At 57.1% G+C, this 9,805-nt stretch overlaps 1 protein-coding gene across 6 annotated transcripts in view; it reads left to right on the top strand.

Moving 5' to 3' along the window:
• STAT5B (signal transducer and activator of transcription 5B) overlaps positions 1 to 9,805 on the top strand; it is a 72,511-nt gene that overhangs the window by 340 nt on the left and 62,366 nt on the right. For 4 of the 6 annotated variants that reach the window (XR_010937350.1, XM_067715003.1, XM_067715007.1 and 1 more), the window contains exon 1: positions 9,126 to 9,309. The exons of 1 other annotated variant lie outside the window; for it this stretch is intronic. The gene's annotated coding sequence lies outside the window, so the exon portion shown is untranslated. Of the gene's footprint in view, positions 1 to 6,913; positions 6,934 to 9,125; positions 9,310 to 9,805 lie in introns of those variants that run through there. One more of the 6 variants, XM_067715005.1, reaches the window with a different exon arrangement.

The raw sequence follows: 9,805 nt of genomic DNA, 5'->3' as shown, positions 1-9,805 counted from the left end.
CCGGCGGCCCCGCTGAGCTGCCGCGGACCGTGCTGAGCAAGAGGCGCAGGAGTGGCTGGAGGATGAGGGTGGGAGGGCTGGGAAATCCCGGGCTCCGGAAATCCCAAAGCAGGGCCTCAGTTTTCTCATCTGTAAAAAGGGAGGAGGGAAGGGTTGGACCAGCCTTCCAGCCCGGGCGTTTGTCCTCTTTTGAGTCTCTAGATTTAAAAAGTTTAGCGTGTGTGCGCGTGTGTGCGCGTGTGTGCGCGTGTGTGTGCGTGTGTGCGCGTGTGTGTTTGTGTGGGTTGGGGACACAGCTTTTGTAATCTCAGAGACAAAGCGTATTGAGGGGAAAGACTGGGGATTCCAGAGAAGGCAGCTCACCCAGGGGGCCCCCACCGCCCCTCCTTCCATCACTCCCGCCACTGTGCACCCCCGCCTGCAGTAGAAAAAAGAAAGAACCTTGGCAGGCAAATGTTTCAACCCCCTGAAATTATGCAGATAAGAAATGGGGTCCAGAGAGGGGAGGGGGCTCGCGTAGGGTCCCACAGTGGGCACAGGGCCTAGTCCGCAGCCTATGGTCCATACATGATCCTGCCTCTCCACTCACCCCAGCCCAGTCACATCTGAGGCTGGTCCTGTCTTCAGAAAGTCCAGGGAGGGGTGTCTTGAATCGTCACAAGCTTAGGACTGCCTATATGCCTTGACAGAGCAGGGAACATCTTCCCTGAGCCTTGCCTGGGTCCCAGCCCCCTCCCTGAGAGCCCCCCTACGGGGCCTGTGGAGTTGGGCAAGGCTGCGCTGGAAGCCTTCCATTCCCTTTACCCAGCTTCCCTCTCCTCTGGGGCCACCCCCATGCCTGGCAGCTGGTACTGGCAGCACCAAGGGAGGGGCCAGTCTGGCAGCCCACTCAGGGCCGGCTGGGCCAAGACCTCATGTACTGGGGGCAATCATTCTCCTCTCCCTCCCTCCCTCCCGCCCTAATTCCTTCTTGGACCTGCCCTTTTCTCTCCATTCCTTCCCCCCCTTCATGTGCCCCCCATCTTCTTACCGCTCACTACTGCCCCACTTTCATTCTTTCACTTCAGAGAAAACCCGACGTTTAAGGCTGCAGAAGCTGCATTGTCTCCCCTTCCCACCCCCGACACACTTCCATGTGTGGTCACGATCTCAGTTGGCAGGATCGCAAGGAAAGGAATTGAAAACTGTAAAGGGGTTCAAGGGATTGGGGAAAACTTGCTCTAGGGAGGAGGAAGCACAATCTCTCCCTCTTTCCTTCCTCTACTCTGTGCAACGGATCCGGCAGGGGAGGGTCTGACACACAGCTAGGGGCTCACCTGGAGCAACGGATCCGGCAGGGGAGGGTCTGACACACAGCTAGGGGCTCACCTGGAGTGACAGCCGAGTGTCAGAGCTGGGAAAAAAAACGTAAAGATGATTTTACAAATGGGGAAACACAGGCTGGAGAGGGGAAGTGACCCGGTCAGTGTCACGAGGACACAGTGGGTGGGCCCGATGTGGCACCTGTGCCCTCCAGCCTCTCCCTGTGAGCAGGTGGCTAAGTCAGTCAGTGGGAGCAGATTCCTTGAGTTTCCAAGTCCTCTGAGCCACGTCTGGAAGGCAGAGAACCACCCTTGCCATGCAACCGCATCTGGGCATCTGGAAAGGGTGGGATGGGGATGCCAGCTTCAGAGTGGGGGCGCTGCCTCCCCACTTCCAGGCAGTCGCCTCTCCAGCCTCCTCCCCAGGGCCTGCTGGGGCCTGCTGCTCCAGCTGACAGCCCTGCGCACCAAACATCTGGCTGGATGGGACTGGGCTTGGCTAGGGGGGTGGGTCCTCCTGGGTCCTAAAAAAAAGCTAGCATTGGGGTGCCCGTGAACAAAACTGGAGGGATTGGCCTAAAAGGGTGTGCCCCGGTGCCTTCAGAGCTCTCACATGCCCCCCTCTTCCCCTTGTGTCCAGCGGCGACAGCTGTTTCCCTGCACCTCTGGATCTCTCCCCATTTGGCCTCTCTGTGAGGCCCTGAATTCGGGTGTCCTTTGTTGCATGTTTCTTCCTCTTGCTTTTTGATTCTCCATTTGATTCTTTCTCTCTAAGTCTCTGTCTGGGTCTCTGTTTGATTCTGCCTGGGTTGCTCTCCATTTCTTTGTGCCTCTGTTCTCCTTTTGAGATGCAGTGGGAGGGGAGGAGCTTTGGAGCTTTCCCAGGATGGGCAAAGGCCAACCAAGAGAGTGGAGGAGGGAAGGGTGTCAGCGTTAGGCTGGGGGCAGAGGTGACTGTGGTTAGGGCTCCGGATAACGCAACTACCCGGAACTGTCAAATTTGGGGTTTCTTTTTGCTTTCAGTCCCCTGGTTTGGTCTCTGCTATTTCCCACCACAAAGCAAAGCGCCCTGGTGGTTGGTTTTACGGGCCCAGACTACAGAGGAGAAAACTGAGGCATAGAGAGTGGGGGGTTCAGGAAGATCAGAAACCTCCTCGCGTCTAGACCGAGCTGGGGTCCCAGGCTGCCGCCCCTAACTGCCTCTCATCCCCAATTCCAAGTCACAGCATTACATGGGGAATGAAGAAGGATTAAAAAAAGTTCTCACAGGAAGACATTCCCCCAAAGAAGACTGGCTGCATTTTAATAGGAATCATAATAATCTCTAGCCTAGTGTGTAGTTCACACTCTATGCACATATCTTGAACTGAATCATGGCATATTCATGTACAAACGTGGTTGAACTCTTCAACTCAACTGATCTTTGCAACAGCCTTGAAGGTGGGCAGAACCAGAATTTCCCCCTTTGATTAGTCCAGGAAAGAGTCCTGTCCACAGCAGTCTGGCCAGTAAATGCACAGCTGGCACCAGGATCCAAGTTGCCCGGCGCTGTGGGCAGGATCTGCGTCCAACCTCTTGTAATTTTCCCTGGCCCGAGGGCACACCGTAGTCTTCACTGTAGCCCATGGTGGTTGTGTGGCACCTCCATCGCTACGCCGGTCCCTGCCCCTGCTCTGTTGAGTGAGGCAGTGTGACCTGTGTGTTACACAGAGGTGGGTTTGAGTTATACAGGAAGGGGACAAGGATCCCAAGTCCTGTTTCTGGCCCTTGGAGACCAGGTTAGCTGTGAAGGAGGCCCTGCTGATGCCCCTACCTTGGGGAGAACGGATTGAGGTCACCTTGACCTAACCGTCCCTGGGGGTGGGGGGAGATGGTACAGAGATGCCTTTGTCTCCTCTGCTTCAAGTCCCTTCTTCAAGGAGAGTTCCTGTTGTGTGGGAGCCAGAGGGGAGGTGGGGGGTGAAGAGCCTTCCCAGGAAAGCTAGAGGTGTTCCAGGAAGTATCTGTGTGCCCCAGCAGAGCGGGGACGGCCAAAGCTGAAGCCCGTGGGCTCCTAAGCGTCCTGCTTCACCCCCGCCCTGCCTCTGTGGGGACCTTCCACCTCCTCTCCAGCCCCCACCCTTACGGCTCCTGGAAGGGGGGACCGCAGGCCTGTGCTCAGCACATACCGCACCTCCGAGACCAGTGTCCCTGCCTCTCCCGGAATCTCCTCACCCTGGTACCTCCCTATGGAAATGCCGCCCATTCCTGTCCCTGAAGACAGAGTGGTACCTAGGGAGGGTGTACGTGCGCCGTGAGGAATTCGGTGTGAATTCGGGTCCCGGGGTAGCCTGTCCACCCTTCCTGCCCCATCCCCTGCCCTCTACCACTCTTCAGGGAAGTCAACTTCCAGTGAAGTCACCAAGGGAACACGAGGCCTTCCAGCCTGCGGCATAGCGACTGTCCTCTGTTTCTGGGAACAGAGTGAAGGGAGGGGTGCGGGACTGACCCATTGAGTGGGAGGGGGAAAGCTGGCCTTCCTTTGCCCAGCTGCCCTGTCCACCTGCCTTGGGAGAGAAGCTCGCAGGACAGGGAGAGGAGGGGGTGAAATGTCTGGGCTGAGCACACGTTCCCTAGTAAGGAAGGCAGAGAGGAGTCCACCTTCCTGGCAGCAGGGGTAGGCCCGGGAGAGAGGAGAGATGGGCCACGAGCACTGAGCTGGGCAGGTGACGGACCTGGTGACTGTCCTGAGCAGCCCTGGATCAGGCCTGGCTCCCATCCTCATTCCCAATAACTACCAGGCCCCTCTTCCCGCTGAGCTAGTTTCTCCTCCTTCCAGCCCAACAAGAAATCTTTTGTGTCTTAGCCTGCCCAGTATGGACCTCAAGCCCTCTGGGCATGATGTGAGAGAGGGGTTGTGCATCTCCTTCCCCCCCATCCCCCATCACTCTGACACTTTTCTTCGTTCCGACCTGAGGAGGTTCCTTGCTCTCTAGCCCTCTTTCCCATTGTTCCAGTTTATTGCAGGCACAAACCCACCCACGTCTTCCCTGCCTGCTCCCAGCCTCCAGAATCAGCTCCCCAGCCCCAGAAGCCAGTGGGGTATATGAGGTCAAAATGACTGGCCCAATGCCCCATCCCCTCCTTATTGGCTACTGGCCTGGTCTTCATTTGCTGCTGTGATGGACCCCAAACACCAGCCTTCCCTTCACTCTGTGCTCCAGCCATGCAGTTCCCCCAACGCACTGACCTCTCTCAACTCCAAGCCTTTGCTGCCTCCGTTGCCTCTCCCTGGAAGGCCATTCCTCCCTTAGCCATCTGGTAACATCCTCCTCATCTTTCATAGGGTCAGTGTGGCAGAGGGGAAAACGCAGAGTTTCTGGCCATCAGACACTCAACAGATAGGAAGGGCCTCAGAACGGAGGTTTGTCACAGCCAGTGGATCAGAGGGGGCTCTGTCGGTGCCAGGGCTTGATTCTGTCAGAGTGTGGGCAGCAAAAAGAGCTGAGTTAGATCTCGTTCCAAACCCCAGCTTTGCCAATTTAGCGGCTGTGTGACCTGAAACTACTTTACTTCTTTGAAAGGCAGACCTGGCTCTGCTGTGTGACTCCAGGCCCATGAGTCTGCCTCTCTGAGCTGAGTGGCCTCTTTTGTAGAAGGACAGCAAGACTCACCTCCTCGGATTGCTGTGAAGACTCACTCACAGAGCCGAGCGCATAGTAAGTCGTTGCTCAGGGACCTTAGCCAGTATCTGCCCTCCTGGAGCTCCTCAATCCTGTATTGCAGGCCTCTTCTTATGGCTCTAACTAGTTGCCTAAAGCGCTGTGTCTTACTGCTTGGTTTGTCATAGTGGCTTCATAAATACTGCTGGATTAATGAAGCTCCCTAAAACAGCACAGGGCTTCCCCAAGCTCTGACAGCTCAGGGGTTCCCTTTCTCTAGTGCAGACCCCTGTTTCCCTTTCACACATCCTGACTCACAGCACCCAGAAGGCTCTCTCCTCTGCTGCCCTGGCCTCTGCCTGCTCTGGTCCTACTGACCTGCTTTCCCACCCATGGCAGCAGTAGCCTCATCTTTGCCTGGTGCTGGGCTGACTTTTGAGTTTCTAACCCACCCGGCAAGTCAGGAAATTACTGGCTGGAGTGACACTCTGCTCCCTCGTATGTGTCAGCCCCACCCTCTCTGGACGCCACAGCATCGCCCCAGGACTCTGGATGGAAAGGGCACGATGACCTCGTCCCAGGAGGCGGAGGTTGGGGGTGGTGGTGCCTCGGGCTTTCCAGAGAGCCCTCCCTTTAACTCTGGCTGGAAGGGAGCCCAGACAGGTGAGGCACACAGGAGCAAGACAGGGAGTGCGAAAGATTCTCCAGGTCTGCAAGGACATTCACAGCCCTCACCCACATCCCCCATACCAACCACCACACCCGCTGCCAGCTCCCTTCTAGCCCAGCAAGATGGCTGCGGAAAAGAAAGAGAATACTCATTTATCAAGTGCCTTGCACAAGCCAGGCACGATGCTTTCACAAACGCTCTCTCTCTACTTTTTACTTTGAAAAAATGTTCATGTTCCCAGTGTTTTAATAGGTAGCATAGGACATGAGATAAAACTCAGAAGATTTAAAAGGATATACGGTGAATAGTCTCTCTCCTTTCCTGTTCCTCAGGTCCCTTCCACAAGGGCAACTACAGTTACTACAGTCTTGTGTGTACTCCCAGAAAGAGTCTATACGTTTACAAACATAACTTATACCTTCTATGAGTTACACATGAGGGAAACTGAGGCGCTCAGAGAAGTGTAGTACTTTGACTGAGGTCACACAGCAGCTAAAGTGGCAGAGCTGGGACTTGGAACCAGATTTCACTGTAAAACTCGGCTCTTTTCTCTGCCTGCGCTCTGGCAGAAGTAAGCCCTGGTACTGACAGAGCCCCCATGAACCACTGGCTGTGACAAACCTCTATTCCGGGGCCTTGGAGATGTCTCTGCTTCCTGTCTGCTGAGTGCCGGCGGCTCCAGGGGCCTGTATTGACTTAATAGGGAGGAAGCACCCACCTATGGAAGAAGGAAAGTTCCCGCAGGTGTCCTTTTGTGGCTGCTGTGTGGTAGGGACCAATCTGATTCCCGAGGTACAGAGAGTTCTGGAGAGAGAAGCCACATGAGTGTGGGTCTCTGGCTAGAGGGGATCGTGGTTGTGGTTTCAGCTACGTTTCCAGAAAATATCCTCATGATCTCCCTGTGGCTGGGCAGGGCTGAGGCAGGATGGGAAGCATGGGGGCTGTTCTCTACGGAAGCCACGTGCTGTTGCATGCGAGCAAGGAGAGGAGGCTGGGGTCAGCCCCTGGTGCAGAGTAGAAGGGACGCCTGGACAGGGCTGCCCACCAGGCTTCCAGGCTCTCCCTCAAGCCTCTCTCTCTCATGGGTCAGGCCAGGGTGGGCTAAGAGATGACCCCAACTCTCTGACCAGTGGACATCTCTGCATTTGCAACTATGTCTCTGGCAGCTTCCCATGTGGGCTCTCTGTAGAGTCTTTCTGGATCCTACCTTCCCATTCCGTTTCTTTCTTTCTAGGACTCCTTCTGTGTCACGTCTCAGTCTGCTGTCCCCTCAACTTAGGGGACTATGTCCCTGAGGCCCCGGGAGAGCCAGGAGACCCAGGTAGGGTCTCACCTTACGTGAATTGGAAGTAGGGAGAGGTAGGTGTTGGATGGGCCTTCCTCTCCCAGGTTGACAACATTCCTGTTCTGTGGAGGTAGTCACCAGAACATTCTGTCCTTGGTGTCTATGCACGCAGCCAGCCAGATCTAGCTGGGTGCCTAGTGGTCAGTCACAGATGTGCTATGAGATGTACCTGCCCCGCCCTCCCAGCATTCAGACTCGCACCCTGCTGCCACTGATGACCAGCAGCTAAGGCAACTGGATTGAGTCCTAGACCTGACCAGTCCTAGGAAGAGGGGTGTAAATCTTAGCTGTTACTAAAAACAAAATAATAGTTAACAGCCCTATAGTGCTTTACAGCATTCGAAGCACTTTACATGTACTAACTCACTTAATTCTCACAACAATGCTCTGAGGTAGGTCCTATTAATGTCACTATATTGCAATGAGGAAATCAAGGCAAAAAGCTTGCTCCAGGTTGCATGGCTCAAGGAGCTGACCATGAGTCTGGTTCTAGATTCTGTGCTTTTAATTACTATGCAGTCCTCCTGGTTTCCATTTCTATTCCTAGAGTGTAGGGTTTGTTCTTCAAATATTTATTGAGTGTCTGCTCCGGGCTGGGCACGGGGTGGGAGCATTTAAAGGTGAATGGGATATTGTGTGCCAGTGGGGGTAGAGAGACATGTAAACAAGAAATTGTCCTTCAGCACGAGAGGTGCCATAATAGGGGCATAAATGTGTGGTTGGAAACAGGGAGGGCGAGGTTCGTACTGCCTGGAGCAAGCGTCACCTAAGGGCACACAGAGTGGCAGGAGGACATTCCAGGCAGAAGGAACGGCATGTGTGCAGGTATGAAAGTTTACAGGAAAGAGAAATGTGGTGTGCCTAAGTGTTGAAACCTCCTGGACAGTAACTGTCAGAGGGGTTGCCAGAGAGCTCAGGGCTGGTGCTTCCGTCCAGCTTCCTGCTCCAGCCTGTCCTCGTGCTCTGGCCTCCAAGCCCCCGGTACCTACTCTGTGCAAAGCACCGTGCCAGGTGTTGGCTCAGAATGTGGGATAAAAGCAGTAGACTGGGTGGGGGAGAAAGAGTTTGTGATCAGCTGCAGACACAAAGATCTTTGTGGCTGGTGTTATTTTGGAGGTGAAGGGAAGGCTGCTGGGAAGAGCTGCTAAAGGTGGATTATGGGAGAACAAGAGGACTTGCAGATCTTGGTCATCTCTGGACAGGAAGATTTTCAGATTGTACGGAAGGGACGCTCTGTGTGCATCTGTGGGGTCCTTCTTCTTTTGCCCCTGCAACTGGGTTTCTGGAGATCTGACATGTCTTGCTTTGGTGCTGGCCCTTGGAGGGTTGCCAGGGAAACCATTGGCCAGCTCCACAGATGTAGCGAGAGGAGAGTGGGTGACTCAGGCTGCCTTCTCAGACACTGCACCCCCTCCCCATTACGTGGAAAAGGCCCTCAGAGACTCCCTTTCTTCTGGATCCTACAGAGCTGATCCTGCTTATTCTTCTTTCTCCAGATAGAGGAGAGAGTCCCTCCCATAGCTCCACTAGTGGGAGCTAGCAAGATTCCCCAGAGAGGGAAATGGTCTCAGACACCCATGTCCCCCATAGATTCACTCTGGAACAGTGGATGGATCTACTCGGCAAGGGCCAGTTGTAAACTCCTGCTGTGTCCCTTCAGGCTTTCCTCTTGCTCTTCCGTGTGGTAAGCGGCAGAAGCCCAGGCTGAAACGCCCTCCAGGGAGCAAACCCGGGGCAATTATTGATGGGTCAGCGATGGACTTCTGACCTCAGCCTGGGAGGGACTGGACCCGAAACGCGGACCTCAGCCCGGGCGAAGGGAGGTGGGCGGGCCGCAGAGGGGGATGCCAATCAACAAGACCACAACAGTTGGGCCAGCAGACCCCACCCAAACAAAGCAGCATGTGCTCGCGGCCCGCGGACCCGGCCAGGGAGCCAAGCGGCAAAGCCGCCCCCGCTCTGCGAAGAGGGGCTGCGCGCGGCGCCGGCCCCACAGAGCGCGCTGAGGGGGTTCCGGGCCTCTCCAGGGCGGCCGCGGAGTGAGGGGGGGCGGCGAGGGACCACGGGGCTCGCGAGCGCGCGCCGGGCGGAACCAGGAAGCGGCGCGCGCTGGCGCGGGGCGCGCTCGAGGCTGCGGACGACGCGCGCGGCCGGGCCTCCGCGCGCGAGCGGCGCGCGCGCCCCCGTGGGCCCGGGCGAGAGGAGAGTCGGCGGCCGGAGCCGTCACCCCGGGCTGGACCGAGCGCAGGAAACTAAGCGCGGCGGTCCGGCCGAGGGAGGGAGCGAGCGAGCGGGCGGGCGAGCCAGAGAGCGGACGGGAGGCAGCCGCTGGCGCCCGAGGGGCCAAGCGAGGTAGGAGCTGCGGGGCCAGCCCGGAGCTCGGGGCCCGCGGAGGGAGGCCGGGGAGCCGGCCCGGGCGGGGCCCCGCGCCCCGGCCGCCCAGACGCCCGGCAGGGCCGCGCTGCGCCGCCGCCATCGCTCCCTGGGCCGGGAGGACGGGCGCGGGGACCGCGCCGCTGGGTGAGGGGGGCCACGGGGGGCGAAGGCTGGGGGCGGGCGAGGGGCGTCGTGCGGAGGCTGCGGCGGGCCGGAAGGGGTAGAGGGCAGAGACCGTGCGTGCGCGTGTGTCGGGGTGGGCTGCCGTCGGCCCCCTCACACCTTCGTGTTGCAGTTCGGAATAGCGCCCGCCGGCTCCTCGCTTTTCTCCCTTTTTCAAAGGGAGAGAAGGGTATCTGCGACTCCTAGGGGTGGGATGAGACCTGTGGTGCCCGGTGGGGTGGGGGGTTTTAGCCAGGCTTCAAGGAACAGCGCCTTATAAGGAGTCCAGACAACAAATACGAACGTTTCG

This window comes from Pseudorca crassidens, chromosome 19 (assembly GCF_039906515.1).
Source record: "Pseudorca crassidens isolate mPseCra1 chromosome 19, mPseCra1.hap1, whole genome shotgun sequence".
In the NCBI taxonomy this organism is placed as follows: Eukaryota; Metazoa; Chordata; class Mammalia; order Artiodactyla; family Delphinidae; genus Pseudorca; species Pseudorca crassidens.
This window is presented reverse-complemented; position numbering and strand designations above follow the sequence as displayed.